Source organism: Lissotriton vulgaris, chromosome 1_1 (assembly GCF_964263255.1).
Source record: "Lissotriton vulgaris chromosome 1_1, aLisVul1.2, whole genome shotgun sequence".
Taxonomy (NCBI): Eukaryota; Metazoa; Chordata; class Amphibia; order Caudata; family Salamandridae; genus Lissotriton; species Lissotriton vulgaris.
In genome coordinates, this window is record NC_141685.1 from 1,168,278,761 (window position 1) to 1,168,301,051 (window position 22,291).

At 43.7% G+C, this 22,291-nt stretch overlaps 1 pseudogene; it reads left to right on the forward strand.

Annotated features, from left to right (window-relative positions):
- The window catches only part of LOC147748859 (uncharacterized), a 173,131-nt pseudogene extending 153,132 nt beyond the window's left edge, over nucleotides 1-19,999 (forward strand).
- Nucleotides 20,000-22,291: the final 2,292 nt, after the last annotated feature.

A 22,291-nucleotide genomic window follows, 5' to 3' on the forward strand; every position in this document is an offset into this window, starting at 1 on the left:
TTTCTGTTGCTTATTTCTGCACCCCTCTTCCCTCTTTCGGCACCTCTGTTACCTTATTTTACAGCCCTCTTCCCTCTTTTTGCACCTCTCTTAGCTGTTTTTGCACCTCTTTTGACTGTTTCTTCACTTCTGTTGCCTTTATTTGCACCTCTGTTTTTCTTTCTGCACTTATCCTGCCTCTTTATGCATTTCTTTTGCTTCTTTCTGCACTTCTCTTACCTCTTTCGCACCCCTCTTGCCTCATTCAACACCTCTGTTTCTTGTTTTTGCACCCCTCTTCTCTCTTTCTGTATCCTTCTTACCTCTTTCTGCGCTTCTCTTACCTATTTCTACATATCTGTTGCTTCTTTTTTCAGCACTTCTGTTGCCTATTTCTGCACCCCTCTTTTTCTACCTTTCTTGCCTATTTCTACACACCTCTTGTCTCTTTCTGCACATCTGTTACTTCTTTCGGTATCCCTCTTCCCTCTTTCTGCACTTATCTTGCCTCTTTCTGCATTTCTGTTGCTTCTTTCTGCACTTCTCTTGCCTCTATCTACATTTATCTTGCTGTTTGCTGTACATCTCTTGCCTCTTTCTTTACCTCACTTCCCTCTTTCTGCACCTCTCTTGCCTTTTTCTGCACCACTGCTCCCTCTTGTTGTACTTCTCTTGCCTATTTCCACACCCCTCTTGCCTCTTTCTGACCTCTGTTGTCTCTTTCTGCACTCGTCTTCCCTCTTTCTGTACTTCTCCTGGCTCTTTCTGCACCCTTCTCCCCTCTGTCTACACTTCTTTTTTCATCTTTCTGCAGTTCTATTGCCTCTTTCTGCACCTCCATTGCTTCTTTCTGTGCTTCTCTAGCCTCTTTCTGCACCTCTGATGCTTGTTTCTGCACTTCTCTAGCCTATTTTTGCATTTATGTTCCTTCTTTCTGTACATCTCCTGCCTCTTTCTACATTTCTGTTGCTTATTTCTGCAACCCTCTTCCCTCTTACGGCACCTATCTTGCCATTTTTTTGCAGCCCTCTTTCCTCTTTTTGCACCTCTCTTGCCTGTTTCTGCACCTCTTTTGACTGTATCTTTACTTCTGTTGCCTCTTTGTGCACCTCTGTTTTTTCTTTCTGGACTTTCCTGCCTCTTTATGCATTTTTGTTGCTTCTTTCTGCACTAATCTTGCCTCTTTTGCACCCATCTTGCCTATTTTTATACCTCTGTTTCTGTTTCTGCACCCCTCTTTCCTCTTTCTTCATCCCTCTTACCTCTTTCTGTGCTTCTCTTGCCTCTTTCTGTACCCCTCTTCCCGCCTTTTCCACCTCTCTTGCCTGTTTCTACATCCCCCTTGTCTCTTTTTGCACATCTGTTACTTCCTTCTGCACCCCTCTTCCCTTTTTCTGCACTTCTATTGCCTTATCTTGCTTTTTCCTGTACTAATCTTGATTCTTTCTGTACCCTTCTTCCCTCTTTCGGCACCTCTCTTGCCTTTTTCTGCACCACTGTTCCCTCTTTTTGTACTTATCTTGCCTATTTCCACATACCTCATGCCTCTTTCTGCACATCTGTTGCCTCTTTATGCACTTGTCTTCCCTCTTTTTGCAAATCTCCTGTCTCTTTCTGCACCCTATTCCCCTCTTTCTACACCTCTTTTTTCATCTTTCCGCAGTTCTATTGCCTCTTTCTGCACCTCTGTTGCTTCTTTCTGCCCTTCTTAGCGTCTTTCTGCTTTTCTGATCCTTCTTTTTGCACTTCTCTTTCCCCTTTCTGCACCTCTCTAGCCTCTTCCTGCACCTCTCTTGCCTCTTTCTGCAGGTCTATTGCCTCTTTCTGCACCTCTGTGGTTTATTTCTACATTTCTCTTGCCTTTTTTCTGCACCCCTCTTCCTCTTTCTGCACCTCTCTTGCCCTTTTCCATACCCCTGTTCCCTCTGTTTACAGCTCTCTTGCCTGTTTCTACACTTCTCTTGCTACCTTACCGCACCTCTATTGCTTCTTTCTCCACTTCTATTGCCTCTTTCTGCATTTTTGCTGCTTCTTTCTGCACTTCTCTAGCCCCTTTCTGCACTTCTCTTGCCTCTTTCAGCACCCCTCTTGTATCTTTCTGTACTTCTATTGCCTCTTTTTCCACCTCTCAGAACTCTTTCTGCAGTTTTATTGCCTCTCTATGCACTTGTCATCCCTCTTTCTGTACCTCTCTTGTCTCTTTCTGCACCTCTGATGTATCTTTGTGCACATCTCTTGCCTCTTTCTGAACTTCTGTTTCCTTTTTCTGCACCTCTGTTGCATTTTTCTGCACTTCTGCTTCTTTCTGAATTTCTGTTTCTTCTTTCTGCACTTCTCTTCGCTCTTTTGGTATTTTTCTTCCTTCTTTCTGCACCTCTGTTGCTTCTTTCTGCACTTTTCTAGCCTATTTCTGCATCCCTCTTCCCTCTTTCTGCACCTCATTTGCATCCTTGTGCCCCCCTCTTGCCTCATTCTGCAGTTCTCTTACCTCTTTCTGCACATCTGATGCTTATTTCGGCACTTCTCTTTCCTCTTTCTGAACTTCTCTTTTCCTTCTTTCTGTACATTTCCTGACTTTTTTACATTTTTGTTGCTTATTTCTGCACCCCTCTTCCCTCTTTCCGCACCTCTGTTACCTTATTTTACAGCCCTCTTCCCTCTTTTTGCACCTCTCTTAGCTGTTTCTGCACCTCTTTTGACTGTTTCTTCGCTTCTGTTGCCTTTATTTGCACCTCTGTTTTTCTTTCCGCACTTATCCTGCCTCTTTATGCATTTCTTTTGCTTCTTTCTGCACTTCTCTTACCTCTTTCGCACCCTCTTGCCTCATTCAACACCTCTGTTTCTTGTTTTTGCACCCCTCTTCTCTCTTTCTGTATCCTTCTTACCTCTTTCTGCGCTTCTCTTACCTATTTCTACATATCTGTTGCTTCTTTTTTCAGCACTTCTGTTGCCTATTTCTGCACCCCTCTTTTTCTACCTTTCTTGCCTATTTCTACACACCTCTTGTCTCTTTCTGCACATCTGTTACTTCTTTCGGTATCCCTCTTCCCTCTTTCTGCTCTTATCTTGCCTCTTTCTGCATTTCTGTTGCTTCTTTCTGCACTTCTCTTGCCTCTATCTACATTTATCTTGCTTTTTGCTGTACATCTCTTGCCTCTTTCAGCACCCCTCTTGTATCTTTCTGTACTTCTATTGCCTCTTTTTGCACCTCTCAGAACTCTTTCTGCAGTTTTATTGCCTCTCTATGCACTTGTCATCCCTCTTTCTGTATCTCTCTTGTCTCTTTCTGCACCTCTGATGTATCTTTGTGCACATCTCTTGCCTCTTTCTGAACTTCTGTTTCCTTTTTCTGCACCTCTGTTGCATTTTTCTGCACTTCTGCTTCTTTCTGAATTTCTGTTTCTTCTTTCTGCACTTCTCTTTGCTCTTTTGGTATTTTTCTTCCTTCTTTCTGCACCTCTGTTGCTTCTTTCTGCACTTTTCTAGCTTATTTCTGCATCCCTCTTCCCTCTTTCTGCACCTCAATTGCATCCTTCTGCCCCCCTCTTGCCTCATTCTGCAGTTCTCTTACCTCTTTCTGCTCATCTGATGCTTATTTCGGCACTTCTCTTTCCTCTTTCTGAACTTCTCTTTTCCTTCTTTCTGTACATTTCCTGCCTCTTTTACATTTCTGTTGCTTATTTCTGCACCCCTCTTCCCTCTTTCGGCACCTCTGTTACCTTATTTTACAGCCCTCTTCCCTCTTTTTGCACCTCTCTTAGCTGTTTCTGCACCTCTTTTGACTGTTTCTTCGCTTCTGTTGCCTTTATTTGCACCTCTGTTTTTCTTTCCGCACTTATCCTGCCTCTTTATGCATTTCTTTTGCTTCTTTCTGCACTTCTCTTACCTCTTTCGCACCCCTCTTGCCTCATTCAACACCTCTGTTTCTTGTTTTTGCACCCCTCTTCTGTCTTTCTGTATCCTTCTTACCTCTTTCTGCGCTTCTCTTACCTATTTCTACATATCTGTTGCTTCTTTTTTCAGCACTTCTGTTGCCTATTTCTGCACCCCTCTTTTTCTACCATTCTTGCCTATTTCTACACACCTCTTGTCTCTTTCTGCACATCTGTTACTTCTTTCGGTATCCCTCTTCCCTCTTTCTGCACTTATCTTGCCTCTTTCTGCATTTCTGTTGCTTCTTTCTGCACTTCTCTTGCCTCTATCTACATTTATCTTGCTTTTTGCTGTACATCTCTTGCCTCTTTCTGTACCTCACTTCCCTCTTTCTGCACCTCTCTTGCCTTTTTCTGCACCACTGCTCCCTCTTGTTGTAGTTCTCTTGCCTATTTCTATACCCCTCTTGCCTCTTTCTGACCTCTGTTGTCTCTTTCGGCACTCGTCTTCCCTCTTTCTGTACTTCTCCTGGCTCTTTCTGCACCCTTCTCCCCTCTGTCTACACTTCTTTTTTCATCTTTCTGCAGTTCTATTGCCTCTTTTTGCACCTCTGTTGCTTCTTTATGTGCTTCTCTAGCCTCTTTCTGCACCTCTGATGCTTGTTTCTGCACTTCTCTAGCCTATTTTTTCATTTCTGTTCCTTCTTTCTGTACATCTCCTGCCTCTTTCTACATTTCTGTTGCTTATTTCTGCAACCCTCTTCCCTCTTACAGCATCTATCTTGCCATATTTTGCAGCCCTCTTTCCTCTTTTTGCACCTCTCTTGCCTGTTTCTGCACCTCTTTTGACTGTATCTTTACTTCTGTTGCCTCTTTGTGCACCTCTGTTTTTTCTTTCTGCACTTATCCTGCCTCTTTATGAATTTTTGTTGCTTCTTTCTGCACTACTCTTGCCTCTTTTGCACCCATCTTGCCTATTTTTATACCTCTGTTTCTGTTTCTGCACCCCTCTTTCCTCTTTCTTCATCCCTCTTACCTCTTTCTGAACCCCTCTTCCCTCCTTTTTCACCTCTCTTGCCTCTCTATGCACGTGTCACCCCTCTTTCTGTACCTCTCTTGTCTCTTTCTGCACCTCTGATGTATCTTTGTGCACATCTCTTGACTCTTTCTGAACTTCTGTTTCCTTTTTCTGCACCTCTGTTGCTTTTTTCAGCACTTCTGCATCTTTCAGAATTTCTGTTTCTTCTTTCTGCACTTCTCTTCGCTCTTTTGGTATTTTTCTTCCTTCTTTCTGCACCTCTGTTGCTTCTTTCTGCACTTTTCTAGCCTATTTCTGCATCCCTCTTCCCTCTTTCTGCACCTCACTTGCATCCTTCTGCCCCCCTCTTGCCTCATTCTGCAGTTCTCTTACCTCTTTCTGCACATCTGATGCTTATTTTGGCACTTCTCTTTCCTCTTTCTGAACTTCTCTTTTCCTTCTTTCTGTACATTTCCTGCCTCTTTTGCATTTCTGTTGCTTATTTCTGCACCCCTCTTCCCTCTTTCGGCACCTCTGTTACCTTATTTTACAGCCCTCTTCCCTCTTTTTGCACCTCTCTTAGCTGTTTCTGCACCTCTTTTGACTGTTTCTTCGCTTCTGTTGCCTTTATTTGCACCTCTGTTTTTCTTTCCGCACTTATCCTGCCTCTTTATGCATTTCTTTTGCTTCTTTCTGCACTTCTCTTACCTCTTTCGCACCCCTCTTGCCTCATTCAACACCTCTGTTTCTTGTTTTTGCACCCCTCTTCTCTCTTTCTGTATCCTTCTTACATCTTTCTGCGCTTCTCTTACCTATTTCTACATATCTGTTGCTTCTTTTTTCAGCACTTCTGTTGCCTATTTCTGCACCCCTCTTTTTCTACCATTCTTGCCTATTTCTACACACCTCTTGTCTCTTTCTGCACATCTGTTACTTCTTTCGGTATCCCTCTTCCCTCTTTCTGCACTTATCTTGCCTCTTTCTGCATTTCTGTTGCTTCTTTCTGCACTTCTCTTGCCTCTATCTACATTTATCTTGCTTTTTGCTGTACATCTCTTGCCTCTTTCTGTACCTCACTTCCCTCTTTCTGCACCTCTCTTGCCTTTTTCTGCACCACTGCTCCCTCTTGTTGTAGTTCTCTTGCCTATTTCTGTACCCCTCTTGCCTCTTTCTGACCTCTGTTGTCTCTTTCGGCACTCGTCTTCCCTCTTTCTGTACTTCTCCTGGCTCTTTCTGCACCCTTCTCCCCTCTGTCTACACTTCTTTTTTCATCTTTCTGCAGTTCTATTGCCTCTTTCTGCACCTCCATTGCTTCTTTCTGTGCTTCTCTAGCCTCTTTCTGCACCTCTGATGCTTGTTTCTGCACTTCTCTAGCCTATTTTTGCATTTATGTTCCTTCTTTCTGTACATCTCCTGCCTCTTTCTACATTTCTGTTGCTTATTTCTTCAACCCTCTTCCCTCTTACGGCACCTATCTTGCCATTTTTTGCAGCCCTCTTTCCTCTTTTTGCACCTCTCTTGCCTGTTTCTGCACCTCTTTTGACTGTATCTTTACTTCTGTTGCCTCTTTGTGCACCTCTGTTTTTTCTTTCTGGACTTTCCTGCCTCTTTATGCATTTATGTTGCTTCTTTTTGCACTAATCTTGCCTCTTTTGCACCCATCTTGCCTATTTTTATACCTCTGTTTCTGTTTCTGCACCCCTCTTTCCTCTTTCTTCATCCCTCTTACCTCTTTCTGTGCTTCTCTTGCCTCTTTCTGTACCCCTCTTCCCGCCTTTTCCACCTCTCTTGCCTGTTTCTACATCCCCCTTGTCTCTTTTTGCACACCTGTTACTTCCTTCTGCACCCCTCTTCCCTTTTTCTGCACTTCTATTGCCTTATTTTGCTTTTTCCTGTACTAATCTTGATTCTTTCTGTACCCCTCTTCCCTCTTTCGGCACCTCTCTCGCCTTTTTCTGCACCACTGTTCCCTCTTTTTGTACTTATCTTGCCTATTTCCACATACCTCATGCCTCTTTCTGCACATCTGTTGCCTCTTTATGCACTTGTCTTCCCTCTTTTTGCAAATCTCCTGTCTCTTTCTGCACCCTATTCCCCTCTTTCTACACCTCTTTTTTAATCTTTCCGCAGTTCTATTGCCTCTTTCTGCACCTCTGTTGCTTCTTTCTGCCCTTCTTAGCGTCTTTCTGCTTTTCTGATCCTTCTTTTTGCACTTCTCTTGCCCCTTTCTGCACCTCTCTAGCCTCTTCCTGCACCTCTCTTGCCTCTTTCCGCAGGTCTATTGCCTCTTTCTGCACTTCTGTGGTTTATTTCTACATTTCTCTTGCCTTTTTTCTGCACCCCTCTTCCTCTTTCTGCACCTCTCTTGCCCTTTTCCATACCCCTGTTCCCTCTGTTTACAGCTCTCTTGCCTGTTTCTACACTTCTCTTGCTACCTTACCGCACCTCTATTGCTTCTTTCTCCACTTCTATTGCCTCTTTCTGCATTTTTGCTGCTTCTTTCTGCACTTCTCTAGCCCCTTTCTGCACTTCTCTTGCCTCTTTCAGCACCCCTTTTGTATCTTTCTGTACTTCTATTGCCTCTTTTTGCACCTCTCAGAACTCTTTCTGCAGTTTTATTGCCTCTCTATGCACTTGTCATCCCTCTTTCTGTACCTCTCTTGTCTCTTTCTGCACCTCTGATGTATCTTTGTGCACATCTCTTGCCTCTTTCTGAACTTCTGTTTCCTTTTTCTGCACCTCTGTTGCATTTTTCTGCACTTCTGCTTCTTTCTGAATTTCTGTTTCTTCTTTCTGCACTTCTCTTCGCTCTTTTGGTATTTTTCTTCCTTCTTTCTGCACCTCTGTTGCTTCTTTCTGCACTTTTCTAGCCTATTTCTGCATCCCTCTTCCCTCTTTCTGCACCTCATTTGCATCCTTCTGCCCCCCTCTTGCCTCATTCTGCAGTTCTCTTACCTCTTTCTGCACATCTGATGCTTATTTCGGCACTTCTCTTTCCTCTTTCTGAACTTCTCTTTTCCTTCTTTCTGTACATTTCCTGACTCTTTTACATTTCTGTTGCTTATTTCTGCACCCCTCTTCCCTCTTTCCGCACCTCTGTTACCTTATTTTACAGCCCTCTTCCCTCTTTTTGCACCTCTCTTAGCTGTTTCTGCACCTCTTTTGACTGTTTCTTCGCTTCTGTTGCCTTTATTTGCACCTCTGTTTTTCTTTCCGCACTTATCCTGCCTCTTTATGCATTTCTTTTGCTTCTTTCTGCACTTCTCTTACCTCTTTCGCACCCCTCTTGCCTCATTCAACACCTCTGTTTCTTGTTTTTGCACCCCTCTTCTCTCTTTCTGTATCCTTCTTACCTCTTTCTGCGCTTCTCTTACCTATTTCTACATATCTGTTGCTTCTTTTTTCAGCACTTCTGTTGCCTATTTCTGCACCCCTCTTTTTCTACCATTCTTGCCTATTTCTACACACCTCTTGTCTCTTTCTGCACATCTGTTACTTCTTTCGGTATCCCTCTTCCCTCTTTCTGCACTTATCTTGCCTCTTTCTGCATTTCTGTTGCTTCTTTCTGCACTTCTCTTGCCTCTATCTACATTTATCTTGCTTTTTGCTGTACATCTCTTGCCTCTTTCTGTACCTCACTTCCCTCTTTCTGCACCTCTCTTGCCTTTTTCTGCACCACTGCTCCCTCTTGTTGTAGTTCTCTTGCCTATTTCTATACCCCTCTTGCCTCTTTCTGACCTCTGTTGTCTCTTTCGGCACTCGTCTTCCCTCTTTCTGTACTTCTCCTGGCTCTTTCTGCACCCTTCTCCCCTCTGTCTGCACTTCTTTTTTCATCTTTCTGCAGTTCTATTGCCTCTTTCTGCACCTCTGTTGCTTCTTTCTGTGCTTCTCTAGCCTCTTTCTGCACCTCTGATGCTTGTTTCTGCACTTCTCTAGCCTATTTTTGCATTTCTGTTCCTTCTTTCTGTACATCTCCTGCCTCTTTCTACATTTCTGTTGCTTATTTCTGCAACCCTCTTCCCTCTTACAGCATCTATCTTGCCATATTTTGCAGCCCTCTTTCCTCTTTTTGCACCTCTCTTGCCTGTTTCTGCACCTCTTTTGACTGTATCTTTACTTCTGTTGCCTCTTTGTGCACCTCTGTTTTTTCTTTCTGCACTTATCCTGCCTCTTTATGAATTTTTGTTGCTTCTTTCTGCACTACTCTTGCCTCTTTTGCACCCATCTTGCCTATTTTTATACCTCTGTTTCTGTTTCTGCACCCCTCTTTCCTCTTTCTTCATCCCTCTTACCTCTTTCTGTGCTTCTCTTGCCTCTTTCTGAACCCCTCTTCCCTCCTTTTTCACCTCTCTTGCCTCTCTATGCACGTGTCACCCCTCTTTCTGTACCTCTCTTGTCTCTTTCTGCACCTCTGATGTATCTTTGTGCACATCTCTTGACTCTTTCTGAACTTCTGTTTCCTTTTTCTGCACCTCTGTTGCTTTTTTCAGCACTTCTGCATCTTTCAGAATTTCTGTTTCTTCTTTCTGCACTTCTCTTCGCTCTTTTGGTATTTTTCTTCCTTCTTTCTGCACCTCTGTTGCTTCTTTCTGCACTTTTCTAGCCTATTTCTGCATCCCTCTTCCCTCTTTCTGCACCTCACTTGCATCCTTCTGCCCCCCTCTTGCCTCATTCTGCAGTTCTCTTACCTCTTTCTGCACATCTGATGCTTATTTTGGCACTTCTCTTTCCTCTTTCTGAACTTCTCTTTTCCTTCTTTCTGTACATTTCCTGCCTCTTTTACATTTCTGTTGCTTATTTCTGCACCCCTCGTCCCTCTTTCGGCACCTCTGTTACCTTATTTTACAGCCCTCTTCCCTCTTTTTGAACCTCTCTTAGCTGTTTCTGCACCTCTTTTGACTGTTTCTTCACTTCTGTTGCCTTTATTTGCACCTCTGTTTTTCTTTCTGCACTTATCCTGCCTCTTTATGCATTTCATTTGCTTCTTTCTGCACTTCTCTTACCTCTTTCGCACCCCTCTTGCCTCATTCAACACCTCTGTTTCTTGTTTTTGCACCCCTCTTCTCTCTTTCTGTATCCTTCTTACCTCTTTCTGCGCTTCTCTTACCTATTTCTACATATCTGTTGCTTCTTTTTTCAGCACTTCTTTTTTTTTTTTTTTTTTTTTTGTCCTCATTAGCCATAAAGTCGATCCAACTGTGCTCTTAGCCTCTCAGACACGAGGACCGTCCCCCCCATAGCACCAAGGAGCCCAATGCTGAGCCCCAGGTGCCCAGAGAGCCGGCCCCCATGCTTCCAGCAGAGCTTGAATAGACGTACTCCCTTCAGACCAGTTCGGCCACATGTCCAGTTACTGTACGATTCCACCCTTTTGGACATAGAGATTTTAGGCCTAATCATCGGACCCGGGGAGAAAAAAAAAAAAAAAAACCCCGGGTAGGCTAACTATCCCTCCTCCAATCGATCAAAAGGTGCCAAAATGTAAGAGATCGAGGGCTGCATGTTCTCATTAAGTCCATCTTTGAGGTTGCGTATAATGAAGACAGCCACTCTGCATGCGTTGGGGGATTTATGTTAATCCAGTTTTTACAGATCTCTCTTCTAGCCAGTAAGATGGCATAAAACAGAAAATCTCTCTCTGATCCCTTGATGTTATGATTTAATCCGAAGATGACCAAAGACCATGACCACGGGATAGTGACACTAAGAATAGATTCGAGTGTTGTTCTAACTTCATGCCAAAAGGTGACGATACTCGGACAGTCACAGAACATATGCAGGTCTGACGCTGCCGGTAAGGAACATTTACTACAGCACTTCCCTGTTTGGAATTTCGACAACCGTTTAGGAGAATAATATGCTCTATGAAGTGTGAAGAAATGATTGCGCCTCAGCCATGCTGGCTTGACGATTTTATAGAGGAGGATAAAAGATTCCTCCCAAATATCTCCCCTATCTGGTTCTCCCTCAGTACCCCAAAGTTTTTCCGGGAGGTTAAAGTCTCGCTCTCCATCCTCTATAATATGCCAATAGAAGAGCGCAACTTCTTTTTTCCCCGCCGGTCTTTCCACTAGGATATTCTCGAGAGGGCTTTCCTGTCCCATCATTCCTTTCTTCTTAATTTGAGTTCGAATCCAACTTCCTATTTGTAGATATACTATCCAGGAGAGTGGTGATGTTACTTTAAGCTTGAAGATATCCCAGCCCAAGATTGTTCCTTCCATCAGCAGATCCCCCCACTTTGTGATCCCTGCGTCCAGCAGGATTCTTTTGACTGTGTTGGCTTCCTGTGGTGCTAGTCCAGGTAGGTCCCAAATTGGGGCGTGTTCGGATAGATGTCCTATCCCGATCTTAGATTTTATTTGGGACCATTCTTTTAAGCTACTCAATAGTGTCTTTAGTCTAATTTTTTTAAAAAACTTCTGGTGGCCGAACTTGAAGAGAAAACCATTCACTGGAAGGTCCGAACCCAATAACATTGCCTTGTACATAAGCCCATTTGCATTTTCCCAGGGGAGCTTAAGTAACATCCTAGAGTGGGTCAGATGAAATGCCCAGGCATAATATTCTAGGTCTGGCAAAGCGAGCCCCCCTTTTTCTCTTCTCCTTCTCAGCTTTTTCCAAGCTAATCTGCTGGATTTATATCCCCAAATGAATGAGTTAATGTTTTGCTGGCATTTTGCAAGCTGCTTGGTGTCGAAAATTAATGGAATGGAATTAAAAATAAAAGTGAATTTCGGGAGAATACTCATTTTTATCAGGCTAGTTCTCCCATAAATGTTGAGCTGGAGAAAAGACCAGGCTTTCATAAGAATTTGGGATTCTCGGGAAATACGGGCTAAGTTGTTTTGAGCCAAGTGATCCAGATCTTTAGTTATTGTGATGCCAAGGTACCTCATTGAGGATTTTGTCGGAAGTTGAGGATTGTGAATGTTCCAGACCATAATTTCGGTTTTTCCTGCGTTGATTTCGTAACCAGAGAATTTCCCAAAATTTTCCGCTTTCTTTATAATGATGGGAAATGCCAATGTAGGATCAGTTGTGTATATGAGAATGTCATCGGCATAGAGGCCAATCTTCTTTTCCCAGCCCGAAAAATTAAAATGTGGGATGTTGGTATCCTCCCTAATGGATTGTGCAAACGGTTCTACATATAAATTAAAGAGAAGGGGGGACAGGGGGCAACCCTGTCTTGTTCCTCGGCTGATTTTAAAAGGAACTGTTCGTGTACCGTTTATTAGTAGCGATGCTCTGGGGTTGCTATATAGTAAGCCTATAGTCCTACAAAATTTGGGTCCCAAGTGAAATTTGGTCATTATTAAATTTAAGTATGCCCAATTTACCCTATCGAACGCTTTAGTGGCGTCGAGGGTCATGATAGCCAGGGGTAGGCCGAAGGTTGAGGCAATATCAGAGGCTCCCACCAAATCATAGGTTAAATCAGCCAATTGCCGACCTCTGATAAACCCCTTTTGATCAGGGTGGATGATCGAACCAATCTCACTTCCCAATCTCGCAGCCAAAATTGAAGTAAAAATCTTGTAATCATTATTGAGAAGCGAGATTGGGCGGTATGATCCACATTCGGCTGGGTCCTTGCCAGTTTTTAATATTAGAGCTATATTGGCCTCCCCCCAGGAGCTTGGTGGTGTCTGCCCTCTGATCATTATGTCATTAAAAAGATTTGTAAGGACAGGGGTAAGGGTGGAATTGAGTGTCCTATATAATTCCCCAGGGAGGCCATCTGGTCCCGCGGCTTTACCCTGTGATAGTTGCTTAATGGTGTTATAGACTTCTAATTCAGTGATCTCCTTATCTATATTCTCTGTTTGGGAACTTTCCAGTTCCGGGAGGATTATATTATTCAGCCATTCGTTCCTTTCATCATCATTGACATTCAAATCCTCTGTGTATATGTTCTGGAAGAACTCCCTAAAAGCTTCTCCTATGGCTGTGGTTGTTGACCTACTATTAGCTTCCCCAGCGACCCTCACTTCTTTAATACAATTTCTTGATTGGTCCGCTTTAATTTTCCAGGCCAACAGTTTCCCTGCAGATTCCCCATATTCAAAGTGTGCAAGTTTACTTGCCTGCCATCTTTTATTAATTCTCTCCTGCAATAGTGTGTCTAGCTTGGCTTTTAATTCGGCTTTCTCCTCTTGATTATCTGAGGGAAGCTGTTCTGGTGATTCTAAAAGAATTAATTCTTGCTCTATATTTCTTATTCCTTCTTCATATTTCTTTCTCCTGTATGAGGCCCTCCCTGTAATGCACCCCCTGATGAAGGCCTTCCAAGCCTCCCATACTATAACCACGGAGGTAGAACCTAAATTTTGGTCTAGGAAGGAAGCTGTTTCCTGCGTCAGATACTCTTTCTCCTCCTCCTCCAGTAGAATTGTACGGTCGAAGGACCAAGAATGGTGGGTAGGTTTCTGATCTAATTTTACAGAGAAAAAGATGGCAGAGTGGTCTGACAAGTGAAGAGGGAGGTATGTTATACTTTTAACCAGGTCTTTGATAGATCGACTAAATAGAGCATAATCAATTCGTGATTTATGTCTGTATTTATAGTTGTGGTAAGAGACTCCCAAAACCATGCCGGACCTTTGTCTCCATAGATCTATTAGGCCAAGGTTCGACATACATCTGAGCAATGTATCCCTCATATTACTATGAACGACCGCTCTAGAAGTGGGAGATTTGTCTAGCTTTGAATCTAGGACAAGATTAAAGTCTCCCACCCATATTATGGGATCGGAGCAAGTAATCAAGTGGTTCTGCAGGATGTTTAAGTAAGAAGGGTCGTCCTGGTTAGGTCCGTAATAGCTGACGATGGTAACATCCATCGAATGCAATTGAGCTTTAACTATCAGCCACCTGCTGCTTAAATCTGTTTCCCAGCTCGTGATCTGGGCCCTTGCTGCTTTTTTAAAAATTATGGCTATACCCCGAATGCTAGTGTTGTGATCTGTAGTTATGAATATGTCAACCCATTTGAGCTTCTTAAGTATGTCTGTGATCTCTTGTTTGTTCAAGTGCGTTTCCTGGATCGCAATGATCTGCGCGGGTGAGTCCCGTAGGTACTGTAAAATTCTATTTCTTCTAGCCCTGACACGCAGACCATTTACGTTCCAGGATAAAAATTTGATGTCCGACATTAATATATAAGGGAGTTGCCCTCCCCTCTCCTCTGATACTTTTTTTTGCAAAAATGCCTGATGTTAATTGTGACTCTTACTATTTTGACCAAGCAGCCGCTTTGAAATACTGATGGATCTATATCCTTTATGATTTTAAAATTCGGTTTATGAGGACTTTTATATTTTGCTTTCCCACCCCCCCTCCCCTGGAAAACCCCCCCCTACTTACTCTGGCTTGATGTATTGCCAGCTTGTCGTCTCTGGCGTTTTCCTGCTCCATGCCCTATTATCTATATTATTGGTCACTATATTTAAGATGAAGGCAGTGATGACTCATAAAGCCCTATTTTAGATCTTTTGTAAGATGATTATACTATTAAAGATGCTTAGGTGGCCAAGGGTGATTTCGAGCTGTAGTGCGGGAGCTAGAAGTAAGACCCAGTACGCTTTTACCCCCAGACTATTGAGGATAAGTATGTTAGGAGTATAAGTTCTGTGTGAGATTCCATGTTTAATAAACTAATACTTAATTATCTCGTCCTAATGTTTAGTTTTCTTATGTTTTTAATAACGAAACTATATGACGTCCCATAAGTATACACATACTTTTGTGTATTCCGTCTTATTTTATTATTTTTTTTTTTCCTTCCCCTTTTCCTTTTTCCCTTCCACATCCCCACCTTTTTATCCCTTTTTTTTTTTTTTTTTTTTTTTTTTCCCTTTCCTTCCTTCTTCCCCTTTTTTTTTTTTTTTTTTTCTTTCCTTCCCCTTTCTTTCCTCCTTCCATCCTATCATTTTTTCCTTTTTTTTTTTCCCATTTATCCTTCACCTTTTCATTTCCCTTCTTCCCACTTTTTTTTCCCTCCTTTTTCCTTAATTTTCCTTCCCTAGCTCCCCTTCATGAGTTTTTATTCATTTTCCTATTATTTCCTATTCTTAATCTATTTTTATTTTATTTTATTTTTTTATTTTTTTTTTTCCCCTTTTTACTCTTTTTTTTTCCTTTTCCTTTACCCCCCTTTCTTAACTCATTGAACAGATTGCTCTATTATTTATTTAATTATTTATTATTCACCCCTGTTCCGGAGGATTCGCGTGTTCGCTGATAGTCACAAGTAACTCATCAGCTTCAAAGGGAGACTTGACATTGTACATTTTATTATTGTACATTACCCTTAGAAAGGCGGGGAATCTCATTTGGACAGTAGCTCCTAAGCTTCTGAATTTATCCATCCGTTGACCTAGTTCCCACTGTCTATCCAGTGTAGTTTTGGACAAATCCGATCTCACTTCAAAAGAGAAATCTAGGGTTTTCAAGGTCTTAGCTTTCAAGGCTAAAGTCAAAATCCTTTCTTTCAGGGAGTATGTTAAGAAGTTTACCAGTATCTTCCTTGGTTTATCTCTACCTTGTTTAAGGCGGAACGGATCTCGGTGTACCCTTTGAATGTCTGTTTCTATCTCAGACAAAGGTTCATCCAAAACTAGTAAAAGTTCCCGAATCACACCCTCACTGAAGTCTTATTTTAAGGTCCTACCCCAGATCTTAAATATAAATCAGGAGGCTCAAAAACCTCCTTGTACCCAGACTGCACTCTAATTAGTGGAAGAGGCTACACATATAACCACTGTTATATCTCCTACACCTCCCATAGCTATACTTGCTAATCTGGGAGATAAGGAAGGGAAACTGGTAGGTGAAGAAGAGTTAGCCGGGGGCATAGAGATGGGAGATCCAGCAGAAGCAACCGCAACCTCTCCTCCAGATCAGCAAGCCCCCACTGTAGCAGCGGGAAGTAACACAAATGACTTGGATCAACGCAGCGGGGGTTGCGAAGATAACGGCAGTGACGATACCATTCAAGCGATACTTCTCAGTATGAGGAAAGAGATCAGAAACGGATTTGAGGAATCAAAGAGATGTTTTGAGGAGTCCAGACTCACTCAGTCAGAGATCCGGACAATGTGTGAAAATCTGGAGTCCAAGGTGGATGGTCTCTCGCTAAGAACTGGGGGATTAGAGAACAGTGTTGAAGAACTCAAGGCAAAACTGGAGCTTGCCGAGGGAAAGATTCAGTCACTAAGAAGAGAAGGCAATACAGTCAAAGAGAGGGTTGAGTCTCTAGAAAATTTCTCCAGAAGAAACAACTTAAGGCTTCTTAAAATACCGGAGGGAAAAGAAGGAGGAGATCTAAAGAACTTTGTCGCAACTATATTAAAGGACTCTCTAAATTTTTTCAGCACTTCTGTTGCCTATTTCTGCACCCCTCTTTTTCTACCTTTCTTGCCTATTTCTACACACCTCTTGTCTCTTTCTGCACATCTGTTACTTCTTTTGGTATCCCTCTTCCCTCTTTCTGCACTTATCTTGCCTCTTTCTGCATTTCTGTTGCTTCTTTCTGCACTTCTCTTGCCTCTATCTACATTTATCTTGCTTTACATCTCTTGCCTCTTTCTTTACCTCACTTACCTCTTTCTGCACCTCTCTTGCCTTTTTCTGCACCACTGCTCCCTCTTGTTGTAGTTCTCTTGCCTATTTCTATACCCCTCTTGCCTCTTTCTGACCTCTGTTGTCTCTTTTGGCACTCGTCTTCCCTCTTTCTGTACTTCTCCTGGCTCTTTCTGCACCCTTCTCCCTTCTGTTTACACTTCTTTTTTCATCTTTCTGCAGTTCTATTGCCTCTTTCTGCACCTCTGTTGCTTCTTTCTGTGCTTCTCTAGCCTCTTTCTGCACCTCTGATGCTTGTTTCTGCACTTCTCTGGCCTATTTTTGCATTTCTGTCCCTTCTTTCTGTACATCTCCTGCCTCTTTCTACATTTCTGTTGCTTATTTCTGCCACCCTCTTCCCTCTTACGGCATCTATCTTGCCATATTTTGCAGCCCTCTTTCCTCTTTTTGCACCTCTCTTGCCTGTTTCTGCACCTCTTTTGACTGTATCTTTACTTCTGTTGCCTCTTTGTGTACCTCTGTTTTTTCTTTCTGCACTTATCCTGCCTCTTTATGCATTTTTGTTGCTTCTTTCTGCACTACTCTTGCCTCTTTTGCACCCATCTTGCCTATTTTTATTCCTCTGTTTCTGTTTCTGCACCCCTCTTTCCTCTTTCTTCATCCCTCTTACCTCTTTCTGTGCTTCTCTTGCCTCTTTCTGAACCCCTCTTCCCTCCTTTTCCACCTCTCTTGCCTCTCTATGCACTTGTCACCCCTCTTTATGTACCTCTCTTGTCTCTTTCTGCACCTCTGATGTATCTTTGTGCACATCTCTTGACTCTTTCTGAACTTCTATTTCCTTTTTCTGCACCTCTGTTGCTTTTTTCAGCACTTCTGCCTCTTTCTGAATTTCTGTTTCTTCTTTCTGCACTCTTCGCTCTTTTAGTATTTTTCTTCCTTCTTTCTGCACCTCTGTTGCTTCTTTCTGCACTTTTCTAGCCTATTTTTGCATCCCTCTTCCCTCTTTCTGCACCTCACTTGCATCCTTCTGCCCCACTCTTGCCTCATTCTGCAGTTCTCTTACCTCTTTCTGCACATCTGATGCTTATTTCGGCACTTCTCTTTCCTCTTTCTGAACTTCTCTTGCTGCTTTCTACAACTCTGTTGGTTCTTTCAGCATCACTCTTCACTCATTCTGCATCCCTCCTTCATCTTTCGGCACCTCTCCTGCCTTTTTCTGTACCCTTGTTCCCTCTTCATACAGTTCTCTTGCCCCTTTCTGCAAATCTGTTGCTTCTACCTGCACTTCTCTTACCTCTTTCTACACTTCTCTTGCTGCTATCTACATCTCTGTTGGTTCTTTCAGCACTGCTCCTGCCTCTTTCTGCACACCTCTTCCCTCTTTCTGCACCTCTTTTGCCTTATTCTGCACCACTGTTCCCTTGTTTTGTACTTCCCTTGCCTATATCTATACCTCTCTTACCTCTTTTTGCACATCTGTTGCCTCTTAATGCACCCCTCTCCCATCTTGTTTTACTTCTCCTGTCTCTGTCTGCACTTCTCGTGCCTCTTTCTGCATTTCTGTTGCTTCTATCTGCACTTCCCTTGCCTATTTCAGCACCCTTCTTGCCTCTTTCTGCACTTCTCTTGCCTCTTTCCACACCTCTCTCAACTCTTTCTGCAGTTTTTTTGCCTCTCTCTTCACTTGACTTCCCTCTCTCTGCACCTCTCTTGTCTCTTTATGCACCTCTGTTGCATCTTTGTGCACATCTCTGGCCTCTTTCTGAAGATCTGTTTCCTTTTTCTGCACCTTTGTTGCTTTTTTCTGCACTTCTTCCTCTTTCTGCATTTTGGTTCCTTCTTTCTGCACTTCTCTTTGCTCTTTGTACACTTCCCTTCCCTCTTTCTGCAACTCTGTTGCTTCTGTCTGCACATTGCTAGCCTATTTCTAAATACCTCTTTTCTCTTTCTGCACATCAATTGCTTCTTTCTGCACCCCTCTTGCCTATATCTGCAGTTCACTTGCCTCTTTATGCACAGCTGTTGCTTCTTTCTGCGCTCCTCTTTCCTATTTCTGCACTGCTCTTGCTGCTTTCTGTACCTCTATTGGTTCTTTCAGCACACCTTCTGCCTCTTTATGAATCTTCCTTTCCTCTTTCTGCACCTCTCTTGTCTTTTTCTGCACCCCTGTTCCCTCTTTTTGCAGTTCTCTTGCCTCTTTCTGCAAATCTGTTGCTTTTCTCTGCACTTCTTGTACCCCTTTCTGCATTCCTCTTTCTGCTATCTGCACCTCTGTTGGTTTTTTAGGCACATCTCTTGCCTCTTTCTGCACACTTCTTCCATCTTTCTGCACCTCTGTTGCCTCTTTCTGCACCCCTCTTCCCTCTTTTTGTACTTCTCCTGTCTCTTTCTGCACCCATCTTCCCTCTTTATGCACCTCTTTTGCCTGTTTCTGGACCTCTGTTGCCTTTTTCTGTGCCTTTCTTTTCTCTTTCGCAGTTCGTTTTCCTCTTTCTGTACCTCTGTTGCTTCTTTCTGCACTTCTCTTGCCTCGTTCTGCACCCATCTTGCCTCTTGCTGCCCCTCTATTTCTTCATTCTGCACCCATCTTCCTTCTTTCTGCACCTCTTTTACCTCTTTCTGCACTTCTCTTGCCTCTTTCTGCATTTCCGTTTTTTTCTGCACTTCTCCTGCTTATTTCTGCACCCTCTTGCCTCTTTATGCACCTCTGTTGCCTCTTTCTGTATATGCCAAAAGGAGGGGAGGTAGTGGATCAGATTAAGATCCAAGGGCTCAGATTGCCATTCACGGAAAATTGAGAATGGGAGGTCCAGCCACAGTCAGAGCCCCACAAGACAGCAACTGACAAACGTGACTAGGCTGTTCCTAGAAGAAAAAAGAAGTGGAAGAAGAGAAAGTGGTCACGGGAAGGGCAGGGGTAGTGCTCAGTGGAGAGCTACCCTGGGTATCCAATTTGTTGGATGTAATGGCCTCACACACCCTTGCTAGTGTCATGCTTCATCATAGGCAATGCCCCTCATTGGGCAGGCGGTGCAATGCCCAACGGGCTCACCTCGAAGAGGGGCTCTTTGGCGGAGATCTTTTATCCAACTGCCTATACTGTTGTATAGGTGTCAACAGTACCCGGTAAGTTTGACATCAAGGGGGAACCATAGGGGTTTAAGGCTACGGAGGAACCACTGTTTTTACTTGTGGCAGGGGACCACCAGAATAAATTGATCTCCGGTACCTTGTGCCACATTTTATACTCACTTTCTTACACTATCCCATCCCCTCTGGCCCCTCACCCTCACTTCACCCATAGGCAGTTGGATAAAAGATCTCCGCCAAAGAGCCCCTCTTCGAGGTGAGCCTATTGGGCATTGCACTGCCTGCCCAATGAGGAGCATTGCTTATGATGAAGCATGGCACTTGCAAGGGTGTGTGAGGCCATTAGATCCAATAAATTGGATACCCAGGGTAGCCCTCCACTGAGCACTACCCCTGCCCTTCCTGGGACCACTTTCTCTTCTTCCACTTCTTTTTTCTTCTAGGAACAGCCTAGTCGCGTTTGTCAGTTGCTGTCTTGTGGGGCTCTGACTGTGGCTGGACCTCCCATTCTCAATTTTCCATGAATGGCAATCTCAGCCCTTGGATCTTAATCTGATCCACTACCTCCCCTCCTTTTGGCATATACTCTGCACAGCTAACCACCGTGGGGAATAACTTCCTAGGCGGGTAAGATTCGTTCTATCCCCCAGCTTTTAGTTCCTGGCTATTGTACCATGAACTGGGTGGATACTTCTCTTTTCATTCCAGTATCCTTAATCCTTCTACTCTCACCTTAACCTTTTCCTCCCACCTTCATCTCACCGTTGTACCCTTGCTGCCCCACTATGGATGGACAAGGACTCAGCTTCGGTGATGATGACTCAGCAGCTATTCATAGACTTCCGTCCATCCTGGGCATCGATATAGACACCTCCACAGGGAGTAACTCAGCAGATTGAAAACCACTCTCTGACATGAAGAGAGAGTGGGTTAGAATCACTCTACATGGAGCACTCATGGCTGAGTACTTTAAGGCCAAAATAGCACCAAATGGTCTGATCGTTAAAAATTTCCCCAGGATTTTCTGGGAAGAAGGCCAATTTAAGATAGAATGGTCTCTTATCTCATGGAAGTGCACCCATGACCTTCTCATCCTCTTGGTCAATACTGCTAAACGATTGGCAGATGAACTACTCAGTAAAATTCAGGCAGCAGAGAGCGCCCTCAAGAAAGCCGGTCAGAACCCAGGTTTTAAAACCAAGCTGGCCGAACTTAACAAAGAAATTTCTGAGCATAAAGACTTTCTAATGAAACAGAAAGTTGCCAAGTTGCAGAAGGATATTGATCGTTTCTCCAAGGAGAAGGTTTACCCCTATCTCAAGGACGACTTTGTCCCTCCAGGGACAGGATATCTCTCTGACTCCCAGCGCCACCTCCTCTAGACGAGGATCCAACAGTGACAGCAACTCGAGTGGGGACGAGTGGCAACCAGGGCCCCGCAAGGGGAATAGAGGGGGCAGACGGGGACAACCCTTCTATCCACACCCCACCTACCAGGGGCCTCCAATGTGGCAATTTCCACACTTCCAACACCCTATGACACCTTTTGTACCCCAGTACCCCCCTCATTTCACCCCCCATGGCATAAATCAGCAGCCTTTTTTAGACAGAGGTTGGGGCAGAAGGGCCGGGCGCAGGCGAGGGAACGCTCCAGGCAAGAGGGTACAGTGGGAAGACAAACAGGCTCAAGGGATGTAAACCAGGAGCAAGACAGGACGGAAGTAAGTCTGGTAGTGAATCTCTCGTCACGCCAACTCACAGATAGTGAAGAAAAAGCCTTACAAAAAGGGCTCGGATTTGTTCCTACTCCCAAGATAGACAATTTCCAACAGAATTGCGAAATCCAGAAATTCTTTAGGAAGATCAGATTGAGATCCTTTTTTGATGGAAGACCACAAGAGACACCCACAGACTCAGGCCTCCATAATCCATCTACTTTCACTCCGCACAGCGGGATGGTCCCAAATGAAATACTTACATTTGAGCAGGCTGTGCTCAAGGACATTGGAGCATTGAGACCTGTACAGAGACATTACAATCTCTCTAAATCAGAAATGCAGATGCTGAACTCCCTGGCCAACGATGGGTCCATCACCATCAAACAGGCCGACAAGGGTGGGGCGACAGTGATAATGGACACCACCGACTATGAAACAGAGTGTCTATGACAATTAGGGGATAGGTGTTACTACACCCCTATTCCATCTAACCCCACTGAATGACTTAAGACAACAATCACTGGAATGGTCGAGTCTGCAGAATGTCAGGAGTGGATCTCTAAAAAAGAGGTTGAGTTCCTTGTGAAAAAAGAACCCAGGGTGCCCTATTTTTACACCCTTCCTAAAATTCACAAGGGGACCACCCCAGTACCTGGACGCCTGATTGTATCGGGCATCGACTCAGTCCTAGAGCCCCTTTCACAATTTTGCGACCACTTCCTACAACCTTTAGTGAAGAGAATCCCTTCCTATGTCCAAGACACCACTGACGTTCTTCGTCTCCTGGACAATCTACAAGAAAACATCCAAATTGATTTCCTTATCACCCTAGCCGTGGAGGCCCTCTACACGAACATCCCACAGAGGGCCACTCTTGGGGTGATTGAGAGAATCCTCAGCACAGAGGAATGGACCTCCCCCACGCCACCCTCCTTCATCATGGAGTGTGCGAATCTTGCTCTCTCTGAAAATGTCTTTGAATTTAGAGGGCAACACTACCATCAAACCCAGGGAACTTCTATGGGCAG